The sequence below is a fragment of the Pelobates fuscus genome, chromosome 10, assembly GCF_036172605.1.
Source record: "Pelobates fuscus isolate aPelFus1 chromosome 10, aPelFus1.pri, whole genome shotgun sequence".
In the NCBI taxonomy this organism is placed as follows: Eukaryota; Metazoa; Chordata; class Amphibia; order Anura; family Pelobatidae; genus Pelobates; species Pelobates fuscus.
Window position 1 is genome coordinate 10,610,308 of NC_086326.1, and position 20,311 is coordinate 10,630,618.

Consider the following 20,311-nt stretch of genomic DNA (forward strand, 5'->3'; position numbering starts at 1 on the left):
CCAATTATACATATGCACAATTTAAAATGCACCAATTCCTGGCAGATCACAGATTAGTGGGTAGCCCTGACAAACTCACTGAAAAGGATGATGCACCAAATCAGGTTGGGTTACATTCACAGAGTAAGATAATGTAGGAGGGAATGAAGTCAGCTAAACCGTCACAGCTGAGAGCAGCGAATGAAAGGACAGCTGAAATGCCCAGACATTGACACACGTGAATATGCAGCATGCGTTACTTTCTCTATTATGTCTGATCTAACATAGACACGTTGGGGGAAATGTACCCGGATACTGCAGCAGGAAGGACCAACCGTGGCTGTCAGTATCACAAAACTGCAATGTAATGTAATGTTTTACACTGAGAAAGGGTTGACCCTACAGGACCATAGAAGCAGGTCACTTCATTGAGATAAATCATTGAAATACGTCATTGAGGTACATCATTGAGATACGTCACTGAGATACAGCATTGAGATACTTCATTGAGGTACATCATTGAGATACAGCATTGAGATACATCATTGAGATACAGAATTGAGATACAGCATTGAGATACAGCATTAATATTATTATTATTATTATTGCCCTTTATATAGCGCCAACAGATTCCGTAGCGCTTTACAATATTATAAGGGGGGATTTAACAGTAGGACAATTACAAGAAAACTTACAGGAATAGAAGAGGACCCTGCTCAAACGAGCTTACAGTCTATAGGAGGTCTATAGTAGGTGGGGTATAAGACACGTTAGGACAGGAAATAACAATCAAATAAGGTGGGAGAGAAGTAGAGCTGGTGGAGAGAGTAGAGTTCTGCCCTTTAGGAGAGAGCAAGAGACAGGTATGCGAGGTAGAGGTTACTCTGGGAGACCATAAGCTTAACTAAAGAGATGGGTTTTAAGGCACTTTTTAAAGAATTGAAGGCAAAGGGAGAGTCTGATGGCGGTAGGCAGGCTATTCTATAGAAAGGGAGCCACCCGGGAGAAGTCCTGCAAGCATGAGTTGGACGTATGGGTGCGAGCAGCGGACACGAGAAAGTCACGGGCAGAGCAGAGAGAACGTGAAGGGGCATACCTATGGGTCTGTGAAGAGATGTAAGAGGGGCTAAAATTGGTCAATGCTTTGGATGCGAGGCTCAAAGGTGAGGCCAGAATCAAGTTTAACGCCAAGACAGCGCGCTTGCAAGGATGGACTAATGTGAGACATACGGGTAAAGACAAGTCTTTCCAGAAGCTTTGAGGGAGAAGAGAGCAGGGATATGGGACAATAGTAAGAGGGGGAGGATGGGTTGAGAGATGTCTTTTTCAGGATAGGTACTACAGTGGCATGTTAAAGGTCAGTAGGGACAATGCCAGAAGAGAGAGAGCAGTTGAAGATGTGTGTTAAGGATTCACAAGACGGGGAGAGATATCTGATAAGGTGAGATGGGACAGGATCAAGCGGGCAAGTGGTAGGGCAAGAGGAAAGGAGAAGCGAAGTCACCTCTTGTTTAGTAGCCAGGGAGAAAGTCTGAAGGGTAGGAAAGGCATGATCTACATGTGGTTGAGAAAGAGAACGGCAAGGTGGTGAGAATTCTTAGCTGTTCAATCTTGTCGGTAAAGTAGCATGCAAAGCTATCAGCTGTAAGGTTAGTCTGGGGGGTGACCACAGCAGGGCAAAGAAGAGAGTTAAAGATGTCAAAGAGACGCCGGAGATTGGGGGAGCATGAACTAATATGGAAAAGTATGACTGTTTGGCAAGGGCAAAGGCTGCGCTGTATGACCACAATATGAATCTATAATGGAGAATGTCTGACTGGGTGCGAGACTTCCTCCAGGAGCGTTCAGCACAGCTGGAGCAACTCTGCAGATAGCGTGTTGATTTAGTATGCCATGGTGGGGGGGGGGGGTGTGTCCTCCCCGAGGTGCATGTTTGGAGCAGGGCATCAGCGTTCAAGGCAGAGGTGAGGGACAGGAGAGGGAAGGGATGGATAGGAGTTGTGAATCAATATCATCTTACAGCTGATGGAGGTCAATAGAATTAAGGTTCCTCCTGAGTTGAGGGGGTTAGGCTGAAGTTGTTGGGTGAGTGGGTACTCGAGAGCAAATGATAAGAGGTGGTGATCAGAGAGAGGAAATGGATTGTTGCAGATATTAGATACTGTACATGCATAAGAGAAAATTAGGTTGCGGGTATTGCCAGCTACATGGGTGGGAGAATTAGCCCACTGCGATAGCCCAAGGAAGGAAGTAATTGAAAGTAGTTTAGAGGCTGCTGAGGTCAAGGGTGGGTTAATGGGAATATTGAAGTGCCCAAGAATTAAGGATGGAATATTAGAGGAGAGGAACCGGGGTGGGGATACATAACGGCAATGTTAGCAGAGAAGGGTTTGAAAAGGCGAATCAAATGGATTTCAAATGATGACAAAAAGAGTGAAGGGGGGTGGGTAGAGGTTTGAAGGAGCAGTGTGGTGAGAGTAGAAACCCTACACCACCACCTTTACATTCATTGAGATATGTCCTTGATATACGTCACTGAGATACACCATTGAATACTTCATTGAGGTACATCATTGAATACTTCTTGAGATGCATCATTGAGATACATCATTTATTGAGATACATCATTGAGATACGTCATTGAGATACACCATTTATTGAGATACATCATTGAGATACGTCATTGAAATACATCATTTATTGAGATACCTCACTGAGATGAAGTGGTCTGGGTGACTTTGGTGGTCCTTTAAATGAAGATGAATTTATTAACCCACAATTTTTTTTGTGTGGCTGCAACAGACAGGATCCCTGGCAACAAAGTATCCAGAATCCTGAAAAGCTTTCCTGGAAATCTTCCAAGTGGTGATAAATCTTTCCAGACAGAGACATCTCTCTGTCCTTCCCACTGTGGGAATAATGTGCCAGCTCTTCCAATAAGGGGTACAGGTAAAAAAAAAAAAAAAAAAAGCTTCCACCGGTTTGCGATAGTTTTGCAGGAAGATAATTGGAGCCGAGGGGGGGGTATCTCAGAATAGGCCAGTAAATCTCCTGCAAATATAACTCACAGTATCCACAGCTCACGTCTCACACAGCCCCATAAGCACATCCTGTAGTGAGTGAAAGCTATGATATGATCAGGGGCCGGAAGCCTTGATACAGCTGCTACACCCTCTGTTTCCTCATTGTCACCAGACACAAAACAACAGCTTCTTGACCTGGATCCAGGGAAGGGTGAGGTGCAGGACAGCGCACGAAAGGAGGCGACTTGGGGAGTGCTTGGCTCTCACTGTTCCAAACACTTCCATTTACTCTAAGTGGCTGGCCTAGTGCCGGGGGTCCTGCTGGATGGTAGTGATGTGAGCTGAAGTCAGGACAGTTTAACTCTTTCAGAGCCAGGCCAACAAGCAATGCATTTTAAATGCTCCTATGCCGATTTATAGACTCTGCATTTGTTTTATGTCGACACTGGGTATACTTACCGGCAGCATCTCTGTACTTTCTAGTTGTTAAGAAATATGTCCTGATTTGTTAGGGAATGTTTGACAATCACACAAAACAACAAATGAAATGGAAACAAACAAACAAACATTAAAAGAAATCCTGCAACGTTTTGAATTACACCAGCAGTCTTTCCCGCAAATCTCTATGCGCAGTTATTTCACCAACACAACAGATCTAATGAATATTTCTGCACAAAATGAAATCTGCCAGGATTGTAAAATAGACATTTCTGTGAAAACTGGTGGAATTTACTGTGATGAATCCGTCACTTTTTAGATCGCGTTAATAAATACAATCAAAATAATACAAAACTCTGCACATACAGACTCCAAGCACCATCATCACTTCAAAATACTGAAGTAAAGCTTTAAATATTTTGTTTATCACAATGTTCTGAAAAATGGTGGTTAAACACCATCATTAATCTGTATTAATATTTATTAAAGAGATGATTTTCTTTGGCTGAAATATCTATAAATCTTTTGCATCAAAAAAATAAATGGTGCACATTCAGAAATGAGACGATATTTTGATAAATCTCCCTCTTTGTAATTAAATCAAACTGCATCTCATTCCTGTAGCTATTCTCCGTGCACAGTGATGTGCATATTAAAGATATTGAGCATCTTTTGAGGTCACTGATGAGACAGAGGCTATTTTCAGCCCAATTCATAACTTCACCATTTTCTGCTATTTTACGATAGATCTAGGGATTTATTTATCCGGTTGGATATAGCATTAGAAACATAGGTTTGTATTCCTAACGCGATAGTGTTCTTTCAGAGGGTATTATAGAAATATACACCATTATGGTATGCTCTCCATGGGACATTTTCAGAAGCATTTGTCTGCCTTTCTACCCTTGCAGATCGTCCATGATTACAATTTCTATTGAGTAAATGTACTTTGCATTAGGATGGTATGTCAGCAACTATTACTTTACTGAGAGGGTAGTGGATGCATGGAATAGCCTTCCAGCTGAAGTGGTAGAGGTTAACACAGTAAAGGAGTTTAAGCATGCGTGGGATAGGCATAAGGCTATCCTAACTATAAGATAAGGCCAGGGACTAATGAAAGTATTTAGAAAACTGGGCAGACTAGATGGGCCGAATGGTTCGTATCTGCCATCACATTCTATGTTTATATGTTTACTATTTCTTTTTATTGTGCTCCATCTCCCATTCCGTAATGAAGTCAGATTGAGTGCAATAGTTGAGTAAAGTGGTTATGGTGTGCTAAAGTTTCATTCCAGCAAGTAACATTTTTATTGTCATCAAGCTGTCTAATCTCTTTGCTTTGGGGTTACTAAGAATGAGAGGTGTTATATGGTGGGAAGTTTTGGACGAGGGGGGTATATCCAGCGAGGAGTGGCTAGCGAGGGTGTCTAAAGGCCTGAGGCTGAACCCAATATGTCAAAATAAGAGGTTCTTGATTTTCCAAGGTTCTTCCTGAGTGCGAGAATCTCAAACCTTGTAGTGTGTGGGGTTTCAAACAAATAGAACATTAACAAGTTTTTTTTTAATTTTGTTATTTTGGATTATTATTATTTTTATTTTGGATTATAATTATTATTATTTTGGATTATTATTATTTTGGATTATTATTATTTTGGATTATTATTATTTTGGATTATAATTATTATTATTATTTTGGATTATAATTATTATTATTATTTTTATTTTGGATTATAATTATTATTATTTTGTATTATTATTATTATTATTATTATTATTATTATTATTTTTATTTTGGATTATAATTATTATTTTTTTGGATTATTATTATTTTTATTTTGGATTATAATTATTATTATTTTTATTTTGGATTATTATTATTATTATTTTGGATTATTATTATTTTATTTTGGATTATAATTATTATTATTTTGGATTATTATTATTTTGGATTATTATTATTTTATTTTGGATTATAATTATTAATATTTTTATTTTGGATTATAATTATTATTATTTTGGATTATTATTATTTTATTTTGGATTATAATTATAATTATTTTTATTTTGGATTATTATTATTTTGGATTATTATTATTTTGGATTATTATTATTTTATTTTGGATTATAATTATTAATATTTTTATTTTGGATTATAATTATTATTTTGGATTTGTTGCTTTGCATATTTTTCTTGCAATGCATTAAAATAGGTCAGTACCGTCTCGGAGTGCTCTGTTATGTAAAACCCAAAAGGTATTGTCTCTTTACTGGTTAAATGTCCTCTGGTCCTCATTGTGTCAAAAACCTCCCAGCTGTCTGCCTCTTTTAACCCCGGAAAGTTACTGCTCAGAAAGTTCTTTCGTGAAGAATGTTTTCTAACAGCAAAATGTTAGAATAGAAGATACATTCGAGCACGTTTCCATCAGATCTCCAGTAATTTGGGGATTCTAGAATCAATACCTATAACATTACATTAAATTAATCTTAATGAAACATTAGCAGTTCCTGAATAATATTAGATGAGACAGACTTACCTGATCTAAGGAGCGAAATGTTCCCCAGGAGAATTCGTTCTCCATACATTTCCTCCCTGTGCTGCAATTAGTGGGGTGCGGCTCTTACCTCGGCCCATAACAAAGTGACATGCTGATCCCTTTATACCTGGCACAGCCAATGCTAAACTCTGCAAACCTCCACCCTGAAATTAACTCCTTCGCCACCATACTTCATAAACTGAAAACACGTTAAAGGCAGATATATACGCGTCTTTAATTGCTACCAGCCTCGTGGTGGGTGGATTAAATGCATATAACGAATATAATTAATCAGAGCACTAATCCTTTCATGCACTCACTACAAACCTTGCCTTTTTGTAGTAAAACGAAGAATGCTGCCAAACTTTTCTACAGAATTGGGCAAAAATACAGCTAATTATTAAGAAAGCAGCTCTACCTGTCAGGAGAGCTAAACATCTAAATATTACATAAAGACTCAGAGGGTCATCATATGGTGCAATGGGCAATCACTTCTCATTTGTCAGGCACTGGCTATCAACTCTACAGAGACGGCAGATTAAGGACTCATTTCTAACCTTGTCGCTAAGTAGTTGCCTCAAGCTGTCGCTATTAACACCAGCCACTAGTGGCTACTGATTAGTCACTGGTTTCCAAACTAGTCACCGCTTTTACTGACTGACGGCCAATGCTGGCCACTCACAGGTCTACTGTGCATTCAGATCAGTTGTCACCATACTCTATGCCAAAATTAAATAAGGTAGGCACAGTCAATATAAAATATACGCAAGCTCCCAAGTGGAGCTCTATGAAGATACGATATGGGGTGCTCACTCACATAAGGTGCTCCCTTGATAAACAAATACAAATACAAAATCTGTGTTTTTATGTTAATCCCCTATGAGCGCTTTCTTTTATTCCTATAGGTCTAGGTATACTCTATTTTGCTCCCTTGATAAAGACATTTTTGCTGAAACGTTGGGGGTGTTTTGGTGACTGACTCTGTCCTTGCTTCTCACTAGGTCTGGTATGCTAATTGCTATATATTTTTGTATATTTATATCTGTGTTTGTGGGGTTGAATTAGACTGGTATTTTATTTCTCTATTTCTGTATATTGAGACTCTGTTATTCATAAAAGACGCTTTTGGCGTTTATACTTATATATTTAGTATTTTTCTGATCATTGCTGTATATAGCATGATCCTATATTTTGGATCCTTATGTTATGTGATATTCTTATAGAGTATACCAACTTAATAAATATTGTTTTATTATTATTATTGATGGTTGTGCTCCTTACTCTATTGTTATTACCATACTCTATGCCGGCAGAAAAGGTTCTTTGATTGGCCTTAGCAGGAGATCAAGAAAGTGTATACAAAAAGGGGTTAATTACGAAAGTGAGAATTTTTCACTTTATTGAATAACCCTGAATGTATTCAATGGAGATTCTGTGCTATGCCAGATGTATCTCTATATAAGTTTTCAGCTTTGTTTTATGTGTTTATTAGAATGACACATACCCCTTAATTATAATAAATAATCATTTTATGTTTTTTAAGATGTGCCTGGCCGGTATTTGTATTGCTCTTTGATATGGTTTAATATGTGATTTAGGGTTTCAGTATAATCCATGTAGGTGTATTTATCCTATAGGATGTATTGAATTAGCTGCTTTTGGAGTACAGAGTGATTTTTGAGTGGAAGATTTGGCTTTCTGTATGTTTACCATGTGACAGTAGTCACCATTGCTGGGACCATATAAACTCTGCCCTTCTGACTGTCAGCTAGTATAGTAACTGTTGGCCTCCATCTTCCCCAGAGTTGCTCCACCTTGGGCTGGGTATATGTGTGAGACGGAGGAGTGGGCAGAAGGGGCGATACCTTCCTGGAAGGAGAAGGTGTTGGTAGATGTGACTGTGCAATGAGACCAGCTATATAGAATGACCCCGGTCTCAGCGAGGAGCTCTTTCTGTGTGGGGGTATGACCAGGGGCAGGATGAGTTTGCAATTTAGGCTCCTAACAAGCCTCTAATAGGTCCAGATATCCACTGAGTTCAAATCCCGACCTAAGTGCTTCTATTATACACTTGGGGGGTATAGACATGTTATTGTCCACCTCTGCCCCCAAATTGCCATTATTTAACCCTGGTCCCTAATCACCTTGCCACCCCTTCTTAAAATAAACACTAACTGCCTTCCACACCCTAATGTGGGTGTGCATTAAAACTAATACATGTTAAAAAAAAATTATACTTTCTGAAGTCATCTTTTCTGTAAATTTTAAAGGATCACTATAGGGTCAGGAACACAAACATGTATTCCTGACCCTATAGGGTTAAAACCACCATATAGCCACCCCAGGCCCCTCAGGCCTCCATGAATATAGCAACATCTTACTGTATTCAAGACAGAAGCTGAAGATCTGCATGCTGTTTGCCTAAAAGAAAACAAGCAGTCTGCTGACATCATCAGAAGTGGTAGCCTGATCCAATCACAATGCTTCCCCATAGGATTGGCTGAGACTGAGAAAGAGGCAGATCAGGGTCAGAGCCAGCATGATTCAAACACAGCCCTGGTCAACCAGCATCTCCTCACAGAGATGAATTGAATCAATGAATCTCCATGAGGAAAGTTCAGTGTCTGCATGCAGAAGGAGGAGATACTGAATGTTTGGATGCATTTTAGGCAGCCATGACCCAGGAAGGATCTCTAACAGCCACCTGAGGAGTGGCCAGTGAAGTTATCACTAGGCTGTAATGTAAACACTGCATTTTCTCTGAAAAGACAGTGTTTACAGCAAAAAGCCTGAAGGTAATGATTCTACTCACCAGAACAAATTCAATAAGCTGTAGTTGTTCTGGTGACTATAGTGTCCCTTTAATTTCAGCCCCTAAAAAAGGCAAAAAAAAAAAAAAACATATCCAGTATCAGTTTTATTGCGCCCCTCCACCACTATTATTGGGGTCGGGTTTACTTATTTTAAGTGTGCGGTTGCTGGGTGGATGTTGGGTACCCTAGCTACTCAGTGAGGGGGTGTTGACAATGGGCATATTGGAGGAGATTTGGACAACGGCATGTCCGGCCCCCATTGTATATTTATTTAATCAGATGGTCAAGCGGACTGTTGGAAATCATGTTGCCTGACAAGTTTTCATGCTGTCATGGCATTTGGAGTGTCTCTTTATATTGCGAAAGTTACATGTGGCTACCACAGTATCCTGGCTGAGTCAGATCCCTCGGACAGCACTACATATTGAGAGAGCTTGCATTACTGCATTCTCTACGTTTCTTACTCTGGGTGAAGAGACAGCTCTGACATTAGGAAACCTAGTGACAATGTATCAATTATTCTATTGGAAGCTTTCTCAATACTAACAATGAAAGGGTTAAGATGATGTGAATTTATTAAAGCTGTGTGTGATGGGGTGGAGTAACAGCCATTTGTTCTGGTAACGTTTCCCATGTCTGCTTACAGATAATGACACTAAGGCAAGTAGTAATAAAAAAGAACACTAACAAGAAAACATTATATGAAGAAGAATTGCTAAAATAATTCTGTTTTCTGGTAGTCACTCTTTTTTTGAGTTTGATTCAAAGTAATTATGAGCCCATTTTAAATAAGACCAATGTCATGCTTGCTCTTATTGCATTAATAATGCAAGCAGTGGGGGCCACGGGGGGACAACCACACCGACAGCCAAACCGGCTGAAAGTGAGCAAATTGCTTGTGAAGGTGCCGGCCACCATCCAGGGCAGCTTTAGCTCTCAGGGCCAGAAGAATAGACTCCATGCCCTCAGGCAGAAAATGTACAGGCCCAGGACAAAAGCAGAAGCTCTTGCTGACCTGGATCTCATGATGAGGTAAGATTCTCCTAACTCATAACCACTCCCACACACACAGACACAACCAATCACAAGCATCAATACCCACACTCATAAATGTGCACTTGTCTGCTTAGCTGTGCCATCTCCCCGGGACCTAGCTTGGCAGTCAGTGACCAATTCATTCCGCAAAGCATGAAAACCAAAATAAACGTTTGAAACATTGCACATTATCCACCAATAAATTCTCCCTGAGTCACTGAGCAGTGCGGGACCCATATATTGTCATTTATTGGTACGGGGTCCAGATGATCCTTAGCTCCCTCACCTACAGTAAGTGCACAACCTTTATTCCACCACCATGACATAGGTGGATTCCATCAAAGATGGAGAAGCTAAGTGATGACCGTGATACCATGCTCGGCTCCCCAGCCAGTCCCAGATATAGGAGTGAAAGGAAAAAATAAAGGAAAGAATCCAATCAATCAATCCCTACCTATAGAGGGATAAATTGGATAGTTCTAGAAAAAAAACCACTTATTATCCTCTATGTGGGGAATAACCCACTATAAAGCAGAAGGCAAAGAAAAAAATTCGGACTATAGGTCCAATTGAGAGGATAACAGAAAAAAGGAGGAAGCCCTGCTAGGGGGGTGTCTCTTCCTCCCTGGTGGTCCAGTGGCTGCTGGGCGAGTGGCACTGGCTGGCGGGCGGGCAACTGGCGAGGGAGCACTTCCTCTGAGCTGTCTGCTCAGCTCCCTCGCGCGCCGCAGAGTGAGGCTGGGAGCCGGAATATGACGTCATATTCCGGCTCCCAGCCTCACTCTGCGGCGCGCAAGGGAGCTGAGCAGACAGCTCAGAGGAAGTGCTCCCTCGCCAGTCGCCCACCAGCGCCGCCCGACCGCCCAGCAGCCCGCCGGCAGCCCAGCATGTCTGTTAGCCACAAGGCTAACAAGACATTTAATTCAAGGTGCTAACTCACACCTATAAAGCACTGAACAACTCTAGCCCCTCTTATATCTCCTCACAGATCCGTAGGTATGTCACTTATCGGTCTTTCCGCTCTGGCCGTGACCACCTCCTGTCCGTTGTCCGCACCCGTACGGCCAACTCGCGCTTGCAGGGCTTCTCGCGGGCAGCTCCCTTCCTATGGAATAGCCTGCCTACCACCATCAGACTCTCCCCTAGTCTTGCATCTTTTAAGAAGTGCCTTAAAACCCATCTCTTTAGGAAAGCTGATGGCCTCCAAGACTAACCCCTACCTCACATACCTGTCTCTTGCTTCTCCTAAAGGGCAGCCCACCTTATTTGATTGCAAATTCCTGTCCTAATGTGTTTTACACCCCACCTCCTATAGAATGTAAGCTCGATTGAGCAAGGTCCTCTTCAACCTTTTGTTCCCGTAAGTTTATTTATTTGTAATTGTCCTATTTATAGTTAAATCCCCTCTCATAATATTGTAAAGCGCTACTGAATCTGTTGGCGCTATATAAATGGCAATAATAATAATAATAATAATGGAAACCTAAACCCACTCATTTCTCCTGCATGAAAACCTAAACCCAATCAATTCTCCATGGAAATCTAAACCGACTAATTTCTCCTGCATGGAAACCTAAACCCACTCACTTCTCCTCCATGGAAACCTAAACCCAATCAATTCTCCATGGAAATCTAAACCGACTAATTTCTCCTGCATGGAAACCTAAACCCACTCACTTCTCCTCCATGGAAACCTAAACCCAATCAATTCTCCATGGAAATCTAAACCGACTAATTTCTCCTCCATGTAAACCTAAACTCACTCACTTCTCCTTCATAGCAACCTAACCCCACTCACTTCTCCTCCATGGAAACCTAAAGCCACTCACTTCTCCTCCATGGAAACCTAAAGCCACTCACTTCTCCTTCATAGCAACCTAAAGCCACTCACTTCTCCTTCATAGCAACCTAAACCCACTCACTTCTCCTCCATGGAAACCTAAAGCCACTCACTTCTCCTCCATGGAAACCTAAAGCCACTCACTTCTCCTCCATGGAAACCTAAACCCACTCACTTCTCAAGCATGGAAACCTAAACGCACTTATTTCTCCCGAACAGACTGAGAATTAAACCATTCATTTAATCTGTACTGAAAATTAACCCCCACTCACTTCTCCTGTGTTTTAATCCTTTCTCTACTTCCTGCATCAAGCCAATCTTCAGATACTCTGCTTCTCTTACTGAACCAGGATCCTCCACTTTGCGCTGTGTAAGCTTCAAAGCTCTGCTCCTCCTGCTGTAAGGATATAGGAGAGGTCGGAATACTCTGCTCCTCCTGCTGCCAGGATACCTGAAAAGCTCTGCTCCTGGTAGTGTTGGGGTACCTGGAAAGCTCTGCTCCTGGTGGTGTCAGAGTACCTGGAAAGCTCTGCTCCTGGTGGTGTCAGAGTACCTGGAAAGCTCTGCACCTGGTGGATTCACTGAACCTGAAGTTCTCTGCGCATTGTGATGTCGGGGTACCTTTAATGTTCTGCTCCCAGTGGTGTCGGGGCAAATGGAAAGCTCTGCTCCTGGTGGAATCTGGGAACCTAAGATACTCTGCTCCCAGTGTTGTCGGGGTACCTGGGATGCTCTGCTCCTGGTGGTGTTGAGGTACCTGGGATGCTCTGCTCCTGGTGGTGTCAGTGTATGTGGGATGCTCTGCTCCTTGTCGTGTCAAGGTACGTGGGATGCTCTGCTCCTGGTGGGGTACCTGGGATGCTCTGCTCCTGGTGGTGTCAGTGTATGTGGGATGCTCTGCTCCTTGTGGTGTCAAGGTACGTGGGATGCTCTGCTCCCGGTGGGGTACCTGGGATTCTCTGCTCCTGGTGGTGTCAGGATACCTGGGATTCTCTGCTCCTGGTGGTGTCAGGATACCTGGGATTCTCTGCTCCTGTTGGTTTCAGGATACCTGGTATTCTCTGCTACTGGTGGTGTCAGGATACCTGGGATGCTCTGCTCCTGGTGGTGTCAGGATACCTGGGATGCTCTGCTCCTGGTGGGGTACTTGGGATGCTCTGCTCCTGGTGGGGTACTTCGGATGCTCTCCTCCTGGTGGTGTCAGGATACCTGGGATTCTCTGCTCCTGGCGGTGTCAGGATACCTGGGATTCTCTGCTCCTGGCGGTGTCAGGATACCTGGGATTCTCTGCTCCTGGTGGTGTCAGGATACCTGGGATTCTCTGCTCCTGGCGGTGTCAGGATACCTGGGATTCTCTGCTCCTGGTGGTGTCAGGATACCTGGGATGCTCTGCTCCTGGCGGTGTCAGGATACCTGGGATGCTCTGCTCCTGGTGGTGTCAGGATACCTGGGATGCTCTGCTCCTGGTGGGGTACTTGGGATGCTCTGCTCCTGGTGGGGTACTTCGGATGCTCTCCTCCTGGTGGTGTCAGGATACCTGGGATTCTCTGCTCCTGGCGGTGTCAGGATACCTGGGATGCTCTGCTCCTGGTGGTGTCAGGATACCTGGGATGCTCTGCTCTTGGTGGTGTCAGGATACCTGGGATGCTCTCCTCCTGGTGGTGTCAGGATACCTGGAATGCTCTGCTCCTGGTGGGGTACCTGGGACGCTCTGCTCCTGGTGGGGTACCTGGGATGCTGCGCTACTCGTGCTGTAGGAGAAGCTGTGATCTGTTTAGAAAAGGCCGGGACATTACTCCTCCTGCTGTAACAGTTTCCTCTCTCTGCTTGCTCTCTCGTTTCCTGGATGTCATCAGAGCTGAATACATGTTGAAAACTTTCAGAGTTCTGCCTTAAGGTGGTCTGGAGAGGATAGCAGTGAATGCTGCCTTAAGGTGGTCTGGAGAGGATAGCATTGAGTCCTGCCTTAAGGTGGTCCAGAGAGGATAGCAGTGAGTGCTGCCTTAAGGTGGTCTAGAGAGGATAGCAGTGAGTGCTGCCTTAAGGTGGTCTGCAGAGGACCGTGCTGCATGCCAGAACTAATACCCAATACCTTCATATTCAGCCAAGACTGTGCAGCAGCTCAGGGGTTAATCCTGAACCAATTAATTTTACAAAATGTCAGACTAATAGGATTACAAAGTGTTTCTTCCACTGCACCCCGTTAGCACTGGGCCCCCAGACGTCCAGAGAAGAATAATTCAATGTGTGCTCCCTGCCAGAAAATGTCCTCCTTAACTGGCCAGCGGTGCTTACAACATCTGCATTTCTACAGAGAGGGGACTCACAATCATAGGCTTTGTGTAAACACCAAATAAACAGCTCCATGATCCTAAACCCTGGGCCCTCAATGGTTAACCGGCCCTATACAGCCGGATCTTTAAAGACACAGAGCCTCATTTATTAATCAGCAGAGCAGAATCAGAGCATCTTTTGTTCTGCAAACTGAGTCTTGTCACAGCCATACAAACCTCCGGGTGCAGCTGGGCCTAAAACGAACTGAAAGGAGAGACATTCTCAAAGTGCAGCTCGATAAAGGGCTCTCAGTTATAGGACTGCAATTCACACAATCCTGATAGGCAATGATGGGCACAAAACTGTGGATATTGGATATACTGTGGATACACTGTGGAGTCACATAAAACCTGCTGGCACCTTATCGGGGTGCGTTGAAAGCCCCCTAGTCTTCCATTGTCGAGCGAAAGTGACGTCATAACAGTATCTGTAAATCGATTATGAAAATCTGCAAACTGCAATGGCAATATAAATACAAAAAGATAAGTCCTGCGCTCACTCCCATCACTCCTGGGCGGCATCAATGACCGCAGTACACATCAGCCTCAATATATAGTTATAAACCAAAGAAAAAAAAGTTACCTGCCCTCTCTCCTTAATCCCTATGTTTATTTAGACAAAATGGTGGTCATTTAGTTACTCCATTGGCAGGTGGGCATTCCCTCCAATGGCCATTGGAGTAACTACATGACCTCCATTTGTTTAAATTTACATAGGGATTAAGGAGAGAGCACAGGTAACTTTTTTCCTTTGGTTTTTACTATATGTATTGGAGCTGATGGTCGTTGCTGCCGCCCAGGAGTGATGGGAGTAAGCGCAGGACTTCTCTTTTTGTATTTATATTCACTATTTGTATCACAAAGCTAGGATACAATGCTGCCGCCCATCCCATGTGTTCACTATTAAGGGTTAATAAGTATATAGGGGTGTACATAAAAAATACCCCTCTGTCTCAGTGGAGATATCTTTGCCAGAAGCTCAAGGAAGCAGGCTGAAGGGTCAGTGTAGGACCCGCTTAGGGGGGTCTGCCTTGACGTTGGCAGGCGGGCATCCCTCCAATGGCCATTGGAGCAACTAAATGACCTCCATTTGTCTAAATATACATAGGGATTAAGGAGAGAGCGCAGGTAACTTTTTTTTCTTTGGTTTTTAACTATGCAATGGCAATATGGCTTCATCCTCCGAAAGTTCCCTCAAAAGTTCCCTCAATTCCTTGAATGTACAAATCAATAAACAGCAACAAATCACAACAGAGAAGAAAGAGTAGAGGGGCAAAAAGGGAAGTCCTCTCTAATATCTTATGGTAGTCGTAAAACCACTGTAGTGGTTGTGGTGCCAGGCTTGCCATGGCTTCCTACCAGAGTAAGCAGTCAAACCATTTTTAACCCCTCCCCAACTGTCCTGATTTCGGTGGGACAACGTCAAGATTCAGTATCCAAAAAAACACAGCTAATAGGAAACGTAACAGAACCCCAAAAGAGGATAGTTACGTAGTTACATAGTTACACAGGCTGAAAAGAGACATGTGCCCATAAAGTTCAGCCTTTCTCACATCTGTGTTTTGCTGTTGATCCAAAAGAAGGAAAAAAAACCCCAACCAAACAGTTTGAAGGATAGGTATCTAATACCAGTTTTTTAGGGTGGCTGAGCATAAAGGGACACTATGGTCACCCATATCACATCATCTCATTGACGTGGTCTGAGTGCAGTGTCCCTGTCCACCTTAACCCTGCAGTTTTAAAGAAAGTGCAATGTTTATATTGCAGGGTTAAGATTAGCTCTATTGGGTGTGTACCAGACAGCCACTACACTAGAGGAACCTCCTGCTTTTTCATGAAGTTTAACTCAGTGAAACAACGCTAGACGTTCTCACACTTTGCATAAGGACGTCCAGCGTCTTGAAAAACCCCATGGAAAAGCATTGAGCCGATGCTTTACTATGTTTAAGGCCTAATGCACACAGTGTTCACTGCCATGTGCATTAGATTCCCCCTCGGCACTAATGACGCCAGAGTCAGAGCCAGCACCAAGAGGCTTTGGAGCTGGAATCGGGTAAGCGTTAACCCCGGGGGGATGATGTGAGTAAGAGGGGTAGAGGGCCATCTTAGTGATAGAGATACAGTTTTATATTCTTAACACTATAGTGTCCCATTAACGAGAGGCACACGAGGGTAAAAACACACCTTCAACAGACCAAGGTCTAAGAGTACAGAAAAGAGACACAATGATAAGGCAATCCGAAGTCATAGGGTACCAGGAATTAGAATAGTCAAACAGAGCCGGGTCAGAACCAATAGAATCAGCACAAGGTAATAGAATTCACTCCAGGGTAACAAGAACCATGACAGGTAGACATGAAACACTATTGACCAAAGGGTACGTGGACGAGGCTGTCCCTTGATAATAATGCAAGGGTGTTTTAGTATAAAAGGACGTGGGAGATCATCTTCCTGCAATAACATTGACACTGGAATGAATCACAACGTCATTATGAGATGGGACAGCGCTGAAACGATGTCAGAATAGGACCCAGTGTCCACAAGTAACCTGACAGAAAGTCCCTATTTTAGGGTCCCTCTGATGCCTTCCCTGTTGCCAGAAGCTCTACCACACTACTCTGGGAGAGCAGTTCATGCACCATAACCACAACAACAGGCTGCAGTGGTTTTGTTGCTTGTAGTAATCTTTAGAGCGAACCTATAGTTACAAATATAATAACATTTTTGGGGGGGACTATAAGTTCCCTTCAATTTCTGTGACCACTGTCCATGCCCCTTTGCTGGTAATAAAGTTTAGCTAATTTGTTTACAGCGCCAAGACAACGCTGCATCTGCCCGCTCACCCTTTCACGTTCTTGTGGAAGATGCTGCACTCATCCAATCAAATTCTCTCTATGAGAAGCACTTGATTGAAGAACCGAGTCTCTAGCAGTTGTCAGGTAGACAGCCACAAGAGGTATGTTTAACCCTGCAATGTAAACAGTGTGGTTTCTACCATACTGCAATGTGTTATATTGAAGGGTTAAACCAACAGGGACACTGCCTCCAGATCACACCATGGATGAGAAGTGGTCTGGATGCCTAGAGTGTCCCTATAATGACTGATGTACTAAACACACCATAGAGTAACAGGCAGGACTTGGAATGTTTAGCTAATCACAAAACAATGCTGGGAATGTGACAGACTGGCCATATATAGACAGTGTGTGACATTGCTTAGGTCTGGTGCAAAGTATGAAAATCTACATATTCTACATCAGATCTTAACATTTCAATTCCTACACGGATAGCCAGGCCTTAAAAGCTACTTGCAAGTTGCCACTGCAAGCCTGCAGGATTCATGTGACACTGTCCAGGGGTGAACATCTACGTGCCAGGGATACATTTTGACTTTCCAATGGCGAGTGGCGAGTCCTGCTGAACAGGACATCAAGTGTCGATTTCAGAGAATGCTGTCTAAAATAATACTAGGAACAGTGAAGCTCTCCTAGATTCTGGATAGAATAGGAGGTATTCCGCAATGACACCAAGAACGTGTTTCCACAAATACCCCGGGGAAATTATTTTTCTTGCAAAAAAAAAAAAGGATTCATGCAAAATGTATCTATATATATCTTATCTCCCGTTAAGCTAGTGCTTTGCTGATTGCATTGAGAACTGGATTACCCATTAGGCGACCAAGGCAGCTGCCGAGGGTGCGGGTTCAGAAAGGGGCCCGTAGCTCCTCTCTCAGTGGGTCCTTCTCCAGCTGGCAAGTGCATGGTACTGCACTCTCTCACTTCACAGAGGGAGCATTGTGGTCTGTACTAACATGAGGTACAGATCACTTGAAGGGTCCCTTCACGTGTCCTGGCACTTCTTGATGACTCAGAGTGCTGGAACCATAAGGGCACTCTTAAAGTAACCTGCAACCGATATTGGTGAAGATCATGTAGCTGTCCCACCAGGAATACAGCTCACACTCCACAGGACCACCAGGGATCCAGCCCACACTCCACATGACCACCTTGGATCCATATCACACTCCACCAGACCACCAGGGAGCCAGTTCATACTTCACAGGACCACCAAAGATCCAACTCACACTCCACATGATCACCATGAATCCAGCTAACACTCCACAGGACCACTAGAAATGCAGCTCACATTTCACAGGACCACCAGGGATCCTACTCACATTCCACAGGACCACTAGAAATCCAGCCCACATTCCACAGGACCACCATGGATTCAGCTCACACTCCACAGGACCACCAGGGATGCAGCTCACACTCCACAGGACCGTCAGAGATTCAGCTCACATTCCACAGGACCACCAGGGATCCAGCTCACACTCCACAGGACCGTCAGAGATTCAGCTCACATTCCACAGGACCACCAGGGATCCAGCTCACACTCTACAGGACCACTAGGGATGCAGATCACATTCTACAGGACCACCAGGGATGCAGCTCACACTCCACAGGATCACCAGGGACCCAGCTCAAACTTCACAGGACCACCAGGGATCCAGCTCAAACTCAACAGGACCACTAGAAATCCAGCTCACATTCCACAAGACCACCAGGGAAAGTGATCAGGGTGTAGAACATACACACACACACACACACACACTTCAACCACCACATACAACTCTCAACCTGCACACACATACACACTCAGGCTATCCCCATACAGCTTTCATCCTGCTCCACACACTCTCACTTGCACAACACCGAGCCACCACAACCTCACAGAATCAGAGCCCATGGCTCTTGAAGAGGGCCCTAATCTGGTACCCTGCCGATGGCTCTGGGCTACCGTAATCCAGCTCTGATTGTATCAGTGGTTTGCTTTGGCTAGTGCGTCCAAGGGGTTTATTAAATATTTTATATAGTGTGTGAATAGTGGAATATTCTGGAGAAAGTCCATACCTTTGGATGTATTTATCTCCATTTGCATAGAATTAGTATCCTCACTGTGTTGGTTTTCACTGTCAATGAACTTGGTATCTTTTGGCTTGTACTTTTCTATGCTCCTATATATATATATATATATATATATATATATATATATTATAATCGAGGTGGGATATTGGAGGCAGTGACGGGTGGCCACAGCACTGCAAATTTATTAACTACATTTCCCATCATGCTCAGCCATCTATTAGACTAACCACCACTAGTGTTATGGATGTTCTCTCAGAATGAACATTCCAGACATTCTAGGGGCCCCATGACACCTAGGTGGAGTCCTCACATTTCCCTTGCATACGACGGTTCCCTCCTACACTTCCTGATCGGCCAAAACTCTATAAATATCCTGTAGCTTGTTGCTATTTCTGTGCGATTCTCTCTAGGCCCAAATATAAGCAGCTACCAGCAGTAAATACCCAGAATGCAGTGAGAGGCAGTGGCGTACAGTAACCCAGCTGTCTGACCCCCCTGAGGCTAGGGGCAAGGTGGCTGCCGGCCACCTACATTATGGAGCATTTTCCTTTAGTAACAGCCATACAAATGCTTGGGTGATGGAATGATGTATTGTTACAGATCAAAAAGAAAAGTCCCAGATACATCCATATACAGTACATGTAGGAGTCTTTTAGGTATTCAATTAAACAGCCTGCTGGTAAGGACGAAGAGAGCTTGCAAAATGCGCACATTGTTACAGTAACAGTGAAAGCTTTGAAGCAGAAAAGGTTCTGGTAGAAATGAAAGCTACAAAGTATACTATTGTGGTATTACAGCACCACCTACTGTGCAACTTTGTAATTACACTCGAGGTATTCAGATTAAACAGGACCGTTCTAATGGCCATCAGAATGTCTTACTATCCAAATATTCTTTGCGGTTCGCTGGACCTTGGCCTAATGTTATCAAGAAATATCTGTACTGACAGAAGTAACCTTAGGTACTGGTTGTGCCAACGTAAAATAAAAATAAATCCTTTACATATTACTTTCATTTACTTACTTTATGAGACAAAGATTTAGTAACTGCTTACAGTACGTACATATGGACATGTGTGTGTACTTTCCACATACAACTCTTAACCAACACACACATACACACTCAGGCAGTCCCCATACAGTTCTCATCCTTCTTCAAACACTCCACACATGCGTGTGTACAGTACACCTGGGCACCAGAGGCATCATTAAGTAGCACATTTTCCACAACACAGAAGCACAGCGTAGCTAAGCATGTGTTATTTTCTTACTCTATGTTATTCACCTTAGTAAATACCTTGACTGGGATGAAGGAACAAGGAACTGCCACTGATACAGAGAGGCTATGCCTCCACTTTCAGTATTATATATATATATATATATATATAT

At 43.2% G+C, this 20,311-nt stretch overlaps 1 protein-coding gene across 7 annotated transcripts in view; it reads right to left on the reverse strand.

Moving 5' to 3' along the window:
* Positions 1-20,311, reverse strand: part of ITPRIP (inositol 1,4,5-trisphosphate receptor interacting protein) — a 40,721-nt gene that overhangs the window by 2,504 nt on the left and 17,906 nt on the right. Inside the window, exons 1-3 of one of the 7 annotated variants that reach the window (XM_063434140.1) lie at positions 13,364-13,494; positions 12,748-13,267; positions 11,935-12,679 (exon numbers count right to left, since the gene is read on the reverse strand). The exons of 1 other annotated variant lie outside the window; for it this stretch is intronic. The gene's annotated coding sequence lies outside the window, so the exon portion shown is untranslated. Of the gene's footprint in view, positions 1-11,934; positions 12,680-12,747; positions 13,495-20,311 lie in introns of those variants that run through there. 5 more of the 7 variants (XM_063434138.1, XM_063434139.1, XM_063434141.1 and 2 more) reach the window with 5 other exon arrangements.